Consider the following 15,488-nt stretch of genomic DNA (forward strand, 5'->3'; position numbering starts at 1 on the left):
CTAGATTTTCGGTTTTGCCGCTTAAACCGTTCCGCATCCCACGATGCATTATTATAATCACCCACGATCTTACACGATCTCATCTGCACAGTACATGGGTGACACATGTCGCGTGAAGGAGAAAGGGCAGGGGCATGTTCGGGCGAACAGTTTTTACCGTGGCTATAAATACCCCTCTCCCCTTCCTCAGTTCATTTACTCCACTCGGTCGCTGTCTCTTGCTCGAGCTCTCCTCAAACCCTAGCACCGCCGCTACTCCATCGCCGCCAGTGAGGAAGAGCTTCACTGCCTCAACCTCGTCGCCGTCATACTCGCGCCGGCTGTGGAAATCTTCACTCCGCCGCCGCCGTAGCTGTCTCCCTCTGCCAAGTTAGGGTGTGGGATCTCTAACTTGACGAACTTCACCGCTGTTCATCTCTGTTCGTCGTGTTCTTCGGTTCGGGTAATTAAAAGTTACTTTTATTACTCACTTTGATTCTCAAGTTTTCCTGAAAATCTTCAAAGGTGTCTTACTCTTCAAATCTTCGCACATCTGAACACCTCACCTACTGTATGCTCTTGATCCATTTCTCTAAGCACTCATTTTCTTCAAGATTCCTCAATTGTGCGGATTTTCAATCTGTACAACTCTGGAACCTAAGACAAGAACGCTTAGTGAAATTCCTCAAGGCTCAACTGGTCAAATTCCTCAAAACTTGTCTCTTCGAAAAACCTTCTGAGAACGCATATGACCTCTCCAAATTCCTCGCACCTACACTCTGTTCACAGGTACTCATGTCCGCTGCTGAATCACTAGGTTCTCATCAACTTAACTCATTTGCAGTGTTCCTCGAAGAAAAACTGCATACTTCTTCAGAGTGTTCAATTGTTCAAATTCCTCATTTGAAGAAAATGGTTGAAGGAAAGAGACCGCAGAAAGGAGGAAAGAAACCTGAGGTCATGACTGCTTTCGAGATCCCTGATGAAATATACAAGGATTATTACACACCTGATGAAGCCAAGTTTGGCAAAGAAAATAAGAATCAGCGCAAAGTGCGCATCCAGAGGATTGAACGAAGATGGGCACGAGAATGGAGGGAATATCGATATGTTACTCCTAAGTACATGAAGAAATTCGCCTTAAATCCTCCATGCCCAAGAGCTCCATTGGCACCTGGCCAAGTAGCTGATCCCACCAGCATCAAGCGTGGTGAGGACTTTCCTGAAGAATGGGCTAGGCGTCAAGCAAAACTGGCGAGACAGGCCAAGGAGGCAGTGAGGAAATTCAATGAGGATTCTACCACTGCTGCTGCCGCTGAGATCTCGGTCAAACCGAGGAAATCAATGCCGAAGAAGCCTGCTCGTAAGCCAAGTGCTTCACCTTGAGCGCCCTCACGACCAAGTTCCTCAGCTGCGCCCTCACGGCAAATTCCTCAGTCTGCTACAGCTCCACTAAAGTCCTCCGCAGCTCCCTCAAAGTCCTCAACTCCTGTGCATCTGGCTACGTGTCAAAGGACTCAGGGTTTCTCAATTGCTTCTGGTGTCTCAGCGAGTTCCTCAGCTGCACCAATGTCCTCATCAGGCCCCACACTGTTGAAGACAAAAGCAACCGCTGGACGTGGTCCTCGGCCAAGTCCAAGGAAGAAACAGGTTGCATTCCAAGTGCCCTCTGAAGATGAGGCCTTTGATGAAGAACTTGCTGAAATCATCAGAGACAGACAAGCAAAGGCCGCTAGAGCCAAGGGCACATCTGTGCCACTGCTGTTGGATCCGAAGAAAATCCTTGACTACATTGACCTCTGGCACCAGGATCCAAACACTCCAATGCCTGATCTGCCTCTGACTCCTGGTCAAAGTCATATGCTGACCCGTTTCATCTCTCAAGAGAAATGGAAGTTTGGAAAGGCTCGTGAGATAAAGAGGGCTCAAGCTAGAAATGAGAAGCTTCTGAAGAAGAACGTTGTCAGACTGACACCTAAAGAACTTCTCAAGGCTCAATCTGAAATCCAAGCCCTCAGCAAGGACTTCGATGCATACAATGTTGATTGGCAAGGAGCCAAAGTGAGATTCGTCAACCTGATGAAGAAAATGTCAACTGTTGCAGCCCCATCGCAACAAGAAAATCCTCAGGCTACAGACTCTGCTCAGCCTGCTGAAGAACATGCCAGCACCGCTGATGACTTTCAGCCTGCTGATGAAAACACAAGTTCCAAGGCTGATGACTCCATCCCAGCCGCTGAAGAAATTCCCAGGGCATCCACTAGTGGTGCGCCTGAAGAAACTGAAGATACCAGGGCAACTGCACCAGTTGCGCCTGAAGAAAATGAACCACAGTCCTCAGCTCCTCCCGCGCCAACACCAACTCCAATTCTTCCTTCTGCCTATGAAGTGAAGAAGACCAAGGCTGCAGAGCGAGCTGCAGTGAAGAAAAGGAAGGCATCAGCTGCGTCAAATTCTTCGGCTGCGAAGAAAATGAAGCCAATGACCAGCTCGCTTGAAAATCCTATTGATGCCGTTCCGATTTCCTCCATGTCATCTAAGGAAATTTCTCCTTATGGAGAAGACTACAAGATCCCAAGCAGATCTGATGAAGAAAATCATTCTGCTGCTACTTCAGAGCAGTTTGATGAAGAAATTGAAGTGGAAGCAATCCCTTCAACGCCAGTCGTTTCCTCACCTATGCCTCAGTTCACAGCTGAAGAGGCAAGTGTTGAGGAAATTGAAAATGAAGATGAAGATGTGGATATTGGATGCACTACACCAGTGATGAACGATGACTTTTGGGAAATTCAGCATCCCAATACTCCTCTCTTCACTCCTATCCAGCAAATTCCTCAGTCCCCGGCAACCACTGTTCAAATGGGCTCTGAAGAAACTCATCCCACATCGTCTGTTCATGAAGAAATTCCAGCCGCTAGTGCTGAAGAACCTGCTGCTGCTGATCCCCAAACTGCACAAGAAGAGGAACCAAAAATTCCTCAGCCTGAAGCACCTGAGATCGTGATTCCTGAGGTTGTGCTACAAATCACTGATACTCCTCTGCCCAAGCAGAAGTATCCGTTCTCAAGCAAGCAAAAATTCAAGGCTGAAGACTTCTTTTCTGAGCATGTGTTCTTCACTGATTATAATCCATGTGACTCTGCTCGCATAAGGAAGAGGCGTTTCTGGACTGCTACTCAAGCCAACTTCTATTCCTCAGTGCTATTTGACAAGGATAAAATCTTCGATCATGAACATATTCCTCATGTGGACTTGGAATCTCTGCCGTGCTTCGAGCCAGTCCTCAGAGTTATTCACGATGCAGGACTACTGAACTTCTGCACTGATATCTGTGATTGGAATGAAGAACTCATTCTTCAGTTCTACGCCACACTGCATATCACTGGAGATGCTGAAAATATCAATTCATGGGTGCTGGATTGGATGACCGAAAACACTCACTATAAGGCACCAGCAACTGAATTTCTTCGTGTCCTTCCTCTTGATCCTCCCCATGACAGTGCACGTTGCATCTACAATGACCGTGAACTGACAAATCATTATATGCAAGTGCTCATGAAGCCTTTGAAGCCAGGGCAGGCCCCACGAACCAAATTCCTCGTCAAGGACTTGCTCTATGTGCCCCGGACTGTCTATCGTATCTTGACGAAGACAATGAGTCCAATCAAAGGCCACGACTCAAATGATGAAGATGTCGTTGGCATCATGAAGAACATGCTTTTCAACATCATTCATGGCGTTCCCGTCAACTTCCATGATTTCTTCATGAGGACTCTGGACAATGTTGCTATGTCACCTTTCGAGCTGAAGCCCTATGCACCTTGGATTATGCGATTCATAAGGGCAAGATCTTCACTGAATTACGAGGCTGACACTCTGAACCATGGTAGCTACTTGCCTCCCATTGAAGTCCTCAAGCGACCATTTTCATCATTTGATGATAAAGGCAAGGTAGCTGCTGTGATCGATGAAGGCACTCGTCCATTGGATGGTCAATTTCGTCTGGCTACATCTTACTCTACCAATGATGATGCTGCCACACATGACACTGCCGCAAATACCTCAGCCAAGCAAAAGCCTCAAGCCACAGCACCCAGGGTGATGACTGACCGTGAGTTACTCCTCAGTCTTCATCAGAAGGTTGATCGCAATCACAAATGGGTAAAGCGTCAGTTTGCTGCAATTCTTCACAACATGACCTCAACCCATAATGCAGTGAAGAAAAATCATTATCACCTTCATGAAACCCTCAACCGCACCTGGGCTGTTCTCACTCATGTATATAGCGTGGAGGAACTGAAGACTATGGGTCTCCAGGAAGCATTTGACTGGTCTGCACCTCCTCCGAAGAAATTCAAGAGAGTCAAAGTACCTGATCTGGTGGCTAGCTCTTATTCTTCATCGCGTGAAACTAATGAGCATGAAGATTTGGACGACACTGCGGCAGGCCCTACTTCAACAAACAACCCCGACAACGCTGGCGCTCCTCCATCAACTTGAAAATCTTCAGGGGCGTTAGTCCTCAGTTTCAATCCCTTTGGTCATTTGATGACAAAGGGGGAGAAATCTGAGTTAGTCTTCAAGCGGGTTTATATTATGGGCGTTTTGTTAAGTTACAACTCTTGTTCTTCCGAAACTTTTTACTAGATCGAGTTGTAATCTTAAACCCGATGGTGTCCTGATACTTTTGGACGCTGCATGGTGCTCTGATATTTTTGATGCACTATGCTCTGATACTTTTGATGTGATATTCTGCATGCTTATTCCTCGTTAATACTATTGCACGCATGCTGGATTATATCAGGCACCATATTTCATCATGCATTTCAAATTCTTCATACTATATATCAAATGCGTGTATGAATTACAAGATATAGGGGGAGTTCTCCATGATTCAATTCTTCAAATGTGCATTGCCCTCAAAAGCAAATTCCTCACTATGCACATATTCAGGGGGAGTTCGTCTATATCTTGCAATCAAATTCCTCAATATCAGTATTTACACTTCATATGTTTATTCCTGTTGAAAACTTAACCTATGTTGTCATCAATCACCAAAAAGGGGGAGATTGTAAATGCATCTAGTGCCCCTTAGTGATTTTGGTGTATTAAAGACTTATAGGTCTATAAGTCTATGAGGAGTTTGATATTTACAGAGAAAGTCGACCCCTAAAAATGAAGTTCTTCAACTGAAGACTTTGATATTCTGAAGACTTTCTGAAGACTTTGAAAGTGAAGAAATTGGTGTGACCTTGAAGACTTGGTATTCATTTGAGGAACATGAAGCGTGAAGACTTTTGTTTTCGTAGTTTCATTTTCTCTTTCTTGAGTCATAGGAAACACCGTACCGTTAAAGGGGGTCGAGGAAATACTAAGGAAAAATTTCCATGTGATGCTCAACTCAAAATCCTAAACCTACCAATCCCTTCGAGTGAAGCCATTGGAAATCTCATACAGTTCAGTCAAATTCTTCTGTGACAGAGACGCAGTTCTTCTGGTCACTGATGACTTTGCTCTGACTGAGGAGTTAGGAATTCGCCAGTGCGAATTGCCTACACAGTGAGGAACATGATATCCCTGAGGAATTTGAGAGTCAAATTTCCGACCGTTGCTGTGCTGCGCGCCGGCTGTCCCAAAATATCTTATCCACCTAACGGTCATATCATTGAAGGGCATTTATGTCTTATCATGTCGGGTTGCTCCCTAGGCTATAAATAGCCGCCCCCTACAACCACTAGTTGGTTGGCTGCTCCGAGAGAACCTGACACTTGTCATTTGAGAGCAACCCATCCTCCGAGGACTTTGAGCGAAAATCATCAAGTTAGGAAAATCCAAAACCAAACCCCCACAAACCCAAAGTGATTGAGCATCACTGAAGAAATTGATCCCGCGTGGATCCGATGCTTGTTACCTTTGAAGACTGTGCTTCTTCCACACGGTTAGGCGTCAAGGTCTAGAGCATCCAAGAGGAATTGTGGATTGCCGAGTGACCAAGTCTGTGAAGGTTTGGAAGTCAGCTGAAGACTTACCACGAGTGATTGGACGAGACCTGCGTGGTCTTAGTTCAAGGAGAATACGGTGAGGACTGGGTGTCCTGAGTTGCGGCTCAGAGACTGGGTATCCGGGATTGCGTGTCCTCGAGTTTAAATACTCAGCCGCTCCAACCAAACGTACAACTAAGACATCAGTTGGAACTGGTTTACCAAATCATTGTCTTCACCAACTAACTGGTTTTATTTCCTCAACCCTTCCATTTCCTCATTATTGTGTTGAATGTTGTTCATATCTGTGCTTGAAGACTTTGACTGAAGACTTTCACAAATTCCTCAGTTCAATTTCTTCAGTCTGTTTGTCTTCATCTTGTTATCCTGTGTTTACGCTTTCTGTACTCTGTGCTAGTCTTCATTTCATCATGATGACAATGTTTGTATCCTGTTATGTTTACTTCTGAGTACTTATTCCACTGCAAGTAGTTCTTTGCTAAGGAATTTCCTCACCGGCAAATTCCTCAGTGAAGAATTCATAAAAATCGCCTATTCACCCCCCCTCTAGTCGATATAACGCACTTTCACGGTGGCCGTTGGTGTCTTTGGTAGACACGGGGCCACGCAAGACCTAGCCCTGAGAGGGAGATGGTCGGAGTGGCCGGGGAGAGTGCATGGCAAAGGGAGGGTTTCGTCGGAGTACTTTGGTCCACCCAAATGGTAGTACGAGGCCAGGTATCCCGTAGTGTGGGTAAAGTGCGCTACCTTTGCAGAGTGTATTTAATCCATCGATAGCCGCGCCCTCGGTTATGGGAAAGACTCGGGAGTAAGTCACACCATGGATCAACTTTTTTAACTAATCTTGCAAACTAGTAGTTGTTATGATGCATTGTTTCATGGTGAACCTTGAACACTCGAGGTGTTCATGAGTGATTGGTTTCAGGTGTGACCCCGGTGTGGTCACCGTTTGGTTACGAGGTAACCGTCTGGTAAGCAAGTCCGTGTGACTCGGTGCGCTGTTTGGTTGCTTTGCATAACCGTACATTTGTAGTAATTTCTTGCATTAATTTAACTTGATTAATTATCATGATATTGTCTGTCATTGTGCTTATGTTTGTTGTGAGCTTGCAAGTACATTCAATGTACTGACCTGGTGTGTCATGCCAGTTTTCAGGCAAGTTGATTCGCATCGGAGCGCATCTTGTGTCTAGGTTGTGTCCACGTCGGTGTTCTTGTGCCATGGAGTTCCGCTACCTCGTTCTTCCATTGCCGCGTAGTTTCGTGTGATCAAGGCCCCAGCCATGTTCATTAAATAATGTACATACTGTCCAGCAGCACCGTGTGTGCCGCTTGGCCTCGAATCTCGATGTAATACCAGACCTTTGTACCATGCTAGTATCAATAAAGCGGTTATTTCTGTACCATGTTGTTGTGTATTGCCAGAAGACTCGATCTCTGGGCTGGCAATGCAGGGTAAACCGGTTGCTCTGAGCCGGGGTGCCACAACACTTGGTATCAGAGCCACGCTGACTGTAGGACACGCTAGACAGGTAGTGCGTTAGTAAAACGGTAGATAGTTTCATTTGAGTGCTGGTAGACATAGGAATTGGTTGTTGCATTGCATGCATGATTTATTGTTGTTATTACTAACCGTATGGTTTGTGAGTGTAGATGGCACCAGTACCAATCTTGTACCATCCTGAGCCAGCTCTGTGCACATCGCCGCACCTTCTTCAGAACGTGTGGTGACGACTCTATCCAGAGGGTGCTGATCCAGAGTATCGGGTGTATCGCGAGCAGCTGGCCGGTGCAGTGTATGAGTATTATGCTGAGGTCACTCTACACCATAGTTCCCCATCTGGCGCTTACACACGTTTGTCTAAGTGTGGTCTTGCTTCTACGCCATCTCTGGCGGTTCAGTTTGCTGCTATCGAGGCTCTTGTAGACTTGGGCTACAATGAGGTTCGCATGCACACCCACCCTGGACTTTTCTTCTACCCATCTCTGCACGAGAATGGGCGTATCCACTTTCCTTTGATTAACCCAGCATGCGATCGTCCCACTAGCCACCTTGCACGCTACATCACCGCTAGCTATCTACTTAACTACGAGGTAGCTCGGGAGCTCTCACGCGCTCTCGCTGCTCTCGCTGCTAATCGTATAAGGAACCCTCTTCCCGCTGTCATCTACACTTTTGCACCTCCCACCTCCGTTCCTACGACGACCTCGCAGGGTACCGTTAACCCTTTGATGGTGAACCCTCGCAGCGCTCCTGCTGCATGGTCTTCTGTTGTCGCTACTCCTGCCACTCCTATGCTTGGATCCCATCCCCCGCCTGCCCCTGAGAGAGAGCCCTCAAGGCAGCGCTAGCGCACCTCTCTTCCCCCGGAGGTCTCTACTATCAGTTCAGGATCTGGGTCCGGCTCAGGAGACGAGCCTGCAACAGCACCATCCGAGCAGTAGATCGTTAGAGTATCATGGTAGTCATGAGCATGATGTATGGCTGTAATCGCACTTGTCATGATGCGTAGTTTCATGTACGAGGGTAGTAGACCCATTGCGATGTTTATTTTCATGTTGGGACTATGTATAATTATGTTGGACTTTCTTTTTGACTTGGTTTTATTCATTGCTTTCTTCCAGGATTTGTCATTGATTTTCCCCCATTTTGGAATTTTCTCATCATGGTTGCTATGTATTGGGAAAACGAAAAATAGGATGCCCTGTGGAGGCAGCAGCAGTCAAGCTGGTGAGGATGTCCCTGTCTGTCGTTCAGCAAGACAGGCAGGACATTCCCCTAAACCATACCAGCCACCTCCGCCTCCACCGCCACAACCGCCTTCCATCGAACAAATCCTGCGAATGTTTGAAGGAAGAAGGAGCAACGATCTGCTGGAAATACTGAAAAGTGTACAAGTTATGGTTGGGCAGAATGGAAACTAGAATGGTCATCATTCCAAGCTATCAGATTTTCAGCAAACCAAGCCTCTCAGTTTCAGCCATGCCACTGATCCTTTGGACGCCGACGACTGGCTAAGAACTATTGAAAGAAAACTGGAAATTGCTCGCACAGACGACGGTGACAAGGTTCCCTTTGCAACGCATTATCTCGAAGGAGCTGCCGCTATATGGTGGGATAATGCCAAAGCAATATGGCCTGCCGACGAGGAAATTACTTGGAAAAAATTCAAGGATCTCTTCCGCAAATATCATATTCCCACCGGAGTCATGAAGATCAAGCAATGCGAATTTCTCACCCTCACTCAAGGCATCATAACCATTGTCGAGTATCTGAATAAATTCAACCATCTGGCCCGCTACTCTCTCCACGATGTGGCCACCGAAGAGCGGAAGATCGACCGACTTCTTGGAGGCCTACATCAACATCTCCGGTGCACACTCAGTATGTTTGATTTCTCGGACTTCCTGACTCTGGTGAACAAGGCCCTAATCACCGAGAGGGAACACAAGCTCCTGCATGACAACAAGCCAGATGCTAATGACAACAAGCCAGCTGCTAATGACCACAAGCGCAAATTCGAGCCCAAGAAGGATATGCAACCAGTGCAAAAGGCTCGTACCTGACAATAGACTCAGGTGGAGTACAAACCAATTGGCAGCATAATGTCAACAAGACTACTACAACTGTCAAGAATGTCGTGACCAGCCCGGTGCACAACGATTGCGAGCGCTATAATTCATGCTTCAGCTGTGGTCAAACCGGACACTACGCCCGACAGTGTCCCAAGAACACCAAGCACGTCGCTCCATTTCAGCCGCAAGTTAACTGCATGGAGCAGTATTCTGCCCTCGATGTAATTCAAGGGCAAGTTCATCACATCTCTGCAGACGAAGCCCAAGAGGACCCGGAAGTCGTCATTGGTATGTTTCCTGTTAATGACATACCCGCCGTAATTTTATTTGACTCTGGGGCTTCCCACTCTTTTATTTCGCAGAGTTTTGCTTCCCAAAACAATTTTTCTTGCTCGATTTTGGGAAAGCACATGGTGGTACAATCCCTGGGATCCATACTCAGAAGCAATCTCGTCTGCCGAAATTTGGAGATGGACATCAAGGGCGTCAAGTTTCCAACATCGTTGATACTCATCGATTCCAACAGATTGGATGTCATTCTGGGCATGAATTGGTTAACCCAATACCAAGTCTGCATCAGTTGTGCGACTAGAGAAGTTACCCTGAAAAATATGGAAGGTCGCACCACAAGTTTTTATGCCCGCAATCGCATCCCCTCGAAGGATATGGTTTTTGCAGCCGTGGCAGAAGAGGTGGAATTAATCCCAGTGGTCAACGAGTATCAAGATGTATTTCCAGAAGAATTACCTGGCATGCCACCAGACCAAGAATTGGAGTTCGCTATTGATCTAGTGCCTGGAACCACCCCGATACATAAGAAATATTATCGGATTCCCTCCTCAGAATTGGTGAAATTCAAAAAGCATCTGGATGAGATGCCGCAAAAAGGATACATTCGTCCCAGCTCTTCACCATGGGGATCACCAGCAATCTTCGTGGACAAAAAGGATGGCAGTCTACAAATGTGTGTAGACTACCGACAGCTAAATGATGTCACCATTAAAAACAAGTATCCACTACCGAGGATTGATGATCTGTTTGATCAACTCAGTGGGGCCAAAGTATTCTCAAAGATTGATTTGAGGACAGGATATCATCAACTCAAGATTAAGAAGGAAGATATTCCTAAGACCGCGTTCACCACTCGGTACGGTCTTTACGAATACACTGTTATGTCCTTCGGCCTCACCAACGCTCCTGCATTCTTTATGCATATGATGAATAAGGTGTTTATGGACTTCTTGGACAAGTTTGTGGTGGTGTTCATTGATGACATCCTCATTTATTCCAAAAGCAATGACGAACATAAGGAACATCTTCGCGCAGTTCTGCAACAGCTTTGTGATCATCAATTATATGCCAAATTCAGCACATGTGAGTTTTGGCTCCAGCAAGTGGGATTCCTCGGACATATCCTCTCAGCAGAAGGAATCTCGGTGGACCCAAGCAAGGTAAAAGATGTACTTGATTGGTCCGCACCCACCACCGTCTCAGAAATCCGGAGTTTCCTTGGACTGGTCGGATATTATCACCGTTTTATCGAAGGATTTTCCAAGATCTCCAAGCCAATGACTGAGCTCCTCAAGAAGGACAATAAGTTCGTATGGACGGAAGACTGCAAACGGAGCTTCAATGAGTTAAAAACCAGACTGACATCGGCACCCGTATTAACTCTTCCAGATATCTACTGCAGTTTTGATGTTTACTGTGACGCCTCCAGAAAAGGACTGGGGTGTGTACTCATGCAAGATAGCAAATTGGTGGCCTATGCATCTCGCCAACTACGACAACATGAAGGAAATTATCCTACTCATGATTTGGAATTGGCCGCAGTGGTGCATGCCTTAAAAATCTGGAGACATTATCTGATTGGAAAGAAGTGCCAGATATTCACCGACCATAAAAGTCTCAAGTATATATTCACTCAGCCCGACTTGAACCTTCGACAATGAAGATGGCTCGAGTTGGTTAAGGACTATGACCTCAGAATAAATTATCAGCCGGGCAAAGCTAATGTGGTGGCTGACGCCCTCAGCCGCAAACCCGCCAACCTCAATGCCCTAATGGATTCCTTGCCTCCAGAGCTCTATGAAGAAATCATGCAGCTGAATCTGGTAATCACCGACGCCTGTATTACTAATATATTGGAAGTTGCTCCTACTCGAAGAATAAATCCGTAGAGCTCAAGCGGATGATAAGGTGTTACAGGCATATGTTCAGAAGCTGCACCAAGGGCAAGCACCTGATTTCACTATGGATCAGCAAGGTTCGCTAAGGTTCCGAGGAAGACTTTGTGTACCCAACCAAGATCGTCTGAAGAAGAAAATATTGGCGGAAGCACATGAAGCACCATACTCAATTCATCCCAGTGGTACCAAGATGTATGAGGATCTTCGTCAGATATTTTGGTGGGATGGAATGAAGAAAGACATCACGTATTTTGTGTCCTGCTGCGATATCTGCAATAAGGTAAAGGCGGAACACCAAAAACCCGCCGGACTCCTCTAGCCTCTGCCGGTATCCCAATGGAAATCAGATGATATTTGCATGGATTTCATCACTGGATTACCAAGGTCTCATCGAGGAAACGACACGATATGGGTCATAGTGGACACTCTAACCAAGGTGGCACACTTCCTACCTATCCGGACCATATACCATGCAAATCAACTTGCACAGCTGTATGTATCAAGAATCATCAGTCTGCATGGAGTACCTAAGACTATCACCTCCGACAGGGGATCTCTATTCACATCCGCATTTTGGTCCCGACTTCATCAAGCCCTGGGGACCGCTCTAAAGTACATCATAGATTGCCATCCTCAGACAGATGGACAGACAGAGCGAGTAAATCAAATACTCGAATATATGATCTGGGCATGTACATTGGCCCAAGGAACCAAGTGGGAAGACTGTCTGCCCTACGCTAAGTTTTCCTACAACAACAGTTTCCAGGCCAGTTTAAAGATGTCACCCTATGAAGCCCTGTATGGCCGGAAATGCCGCACCCCATTAAATTGGTCTCAAACCGGAGATAGTCGTATTTTCGGGACTGATTTAATGCTCGAAGCCGAGAAGCAAGTCAACGAAATCCGAGACAGACTGCAACTGGACAAATCCCGACAAAAGAGCTACTATGATGCCAAACATCGTCAGATCAGCTTTGAACATGGAGAACACGTATATCTCCGAGTCACCCCTATGAAAGGAGACAAGAGGTTTCAGACCCAAGGAAAATTGGCACCCAGATATATCGGTCCATTCCCCGTCATTGCCAGAGTCGGAACAGTCGCCTACCAGTTGGAATTGCCACCAGAATTGTCCGAAGTACACAACGTGTTTCACATCTCACAGCTAAGAAGATGCATCTCACCACCGGAGAAAAGGACTGACATGTCAGAGATAGAATTGGCTAAGGATTTGACTTATGAGGAAAAGCCAATCAGAATATTGGATCAGACAGAAAGGGTCACTCGCAGCAAAGAGATAAGATTTTACAAGGTTCAGTGGGAGCATCACACCGAAGAAGAAGCAACCTGGGAAAGAGAGGAATTTTTAAGGACTGCATACCCAGAATGGTTTTCCCAAGCAACCGAATCTGGAGGACAAGATTCATCCTAAGTGGGGGAAGTTTATGATAGCCTAGATTTTGCCTTCTCTCTTTTTACCAGACTTGCCTTCTCTCTCTTTCTGGACTTGGTTTTCATCGTGGTTTTTGCCCTGATTTGATTTGGAGTTTTGGATCAATTCTAATGGACTTGTCACTTGGGCATATCCTTGGCTTTCACCCAAGTGACCTATCTACCTTATCCCTCCCACAAATCCCCAAAATAATAAAATGAATATTTTTCCTAAAAGGAAAATATTCATTTTTCTCTCTTAAGTTCATTTCAGAACTTTGTGCTCCAAAGCAACCTCAATTTTTCTTGCTCAGAAAAATCTGAGATAATTCCTAAATATTTCTAGGACCATGGCACATCTTCCCATGCAAAAATATTGCATCACTTTTTGTAATATTTTTGCTGTAGAAAATCTTTTCACATATGGACCAGAAATGCACTTTGTACAGCACGTGCATTTTCCCTAACACCCTCCTAAGAAACCCTAAACCCTAGGAGATCAGCCCTAATAGCCTTCTAGAAGGTGGCCAAACTTGGCGACCAAGTTTCTGTATAGAAACTTGTCAGCTAAGTGGAGTCACTTCTGGTCGACCTGGGTATATGATCCATCACCTCCCCTAGACTTAACAGTGCACGGTCGAGAGCGTAGACAAGGTTTGGCCGCTCCTGGGCATCGTTTTGACCATGCCAGCCTGGTGACCGCGCGTGGACATGGTGCCTGGCATGCATCTCGACGCGCTCTGGTTGGCGCCTTGCGCTCTGTTTTGCGCGTGCACGTTCCAGCGCTCGCCGCCGACTGCCGCACCGCGCCACAACCCTTGACCCATCACCCTTGACCCCTCCGAGTGCTCGCCGACACCAAAGCCGCCGCATCAAGCCAGTCCAGTCACGACCAAAACGGCACAGTGCGCGCGTGTGCTTGTCCCCATCCCTAACCGCCTCATGTGCTCGTCCGCAAGCATGGGCAAGCGCTGGCATTGACGCTGCTCCCTGTCCCCTCGCGTTGGAGCCTCTCGTCGACATTCGCCGCGTGTCCAGAGTTCTCTGGCGGCGACACGTCCCCCCTCTTGCTCCAGCTATATAAAGCCACCCCAACTCGAATCTTGGCCACACACCACTCCACACAACCACCACGAACACGTAGAATGACCGCAGTTTGGTCGGGCAGGCCTCTGGGCGTCGCCCCGACCCGAGGACTCCGGCGATCCCCGCAAGCCAGCTGCCGCTCTCTAGGGCCTCTCGAGCTCAAGCAGCTGCTTGGGCAGGGCTTTGGTGGTCTGCTGGAGCTGCCTGGACCCCGCCAAGCCCTCGGAGCTGCCTCTAGCCGTCGTCTTCTTCCTCTCCGGCGAACCCCGTCCGCCACCGAAGCATGCGAGCTCGACTGCGACCAGCTCAGTCCACCTCTCACCAAGCCACGGGTACAGGCAGGTGCGCCGCGAGCCCCGCTTCCAATCTATCCCTCTAGCCTAGCCCCAAACCCCCTCGTCGCCGGCGTGAGCTCCGGCGAAGCGCCGCCCTCCTCTGATCTCGATCCACCCTCTCTCTCCTGACTGGTGGGGCCCAGTGTCAGCATCACCACTCGTGCCCGAAGCGGTATGAGTGGAGGCGCACTCCCACTTTACGCCTTCGATGTACCCCCCAGGATTTTCTGTTAATTCAAATTTATTCAGAAATTTGACCAAACTTTGACCAGCCATAACTTTTAAACCACAAGTCCAAATGAAAATATTCTTTTTGCATTGTCTTTGTTATAGAAAGCTCTTACAGCACACCAAAAGGTGGATTTTTCCTTGCTGTCTAGAATTTCTGGTCATTTTCGGATGGTGTTTTGACATTTACCTTTGTGGTTTTATATTTTTCCGAAGGAGGATCTTGCCTTGAAGCTAACCAGGAGAAGTGTGACCCTCCTCTGCACTAAGGCAAGCCACAACATCATTTGGATGGTGTTATTTCAATATCTATGATTTTCTACTTAAATATAAACCTTTATTTGCATTTAAAATTTGATAAATTAATATGGTTAATTGTTAGTTATTCTATGATGCTTGATATGCTTGTTTTAGCTTCTGTTTGAGTTCATAGTATTGTTTGGCCCAGTAGAGTAAGATTTTGCACTAGATATTTTGTTATGGAAAGTTATGGTAGTTATTTTTGCTAGTAATAGTTTTCAACAAATGATGAACTAATAAAAATATTGTTTGTAGATAAAAATGACTTATAACCAGAGAAGTTTCTGATCTTAGTAGTGCAACTTAGTTATATTGCTTGTTTTGATCCATGCTTAAGAGTTGCTTGCTCTGTGTGAAGAGTA

This window comes from Triticum aestivum, chromosome 3B (assembly GCF_018294505.1).
Source record: "Triticum aestivum cultivar Chinese Spring chromosome 3B, IWGSC CS RefSeq v2.1, whole genome shotgun sequence".
In the NCBI taxonomy this organism is placed as follows: domain Eukaryota; kingdom Viridiplantae; phylum Streptophyta; class Magnoliopsida; order Poales; family Poaceae; genus Triticum; species Triticum aestivum.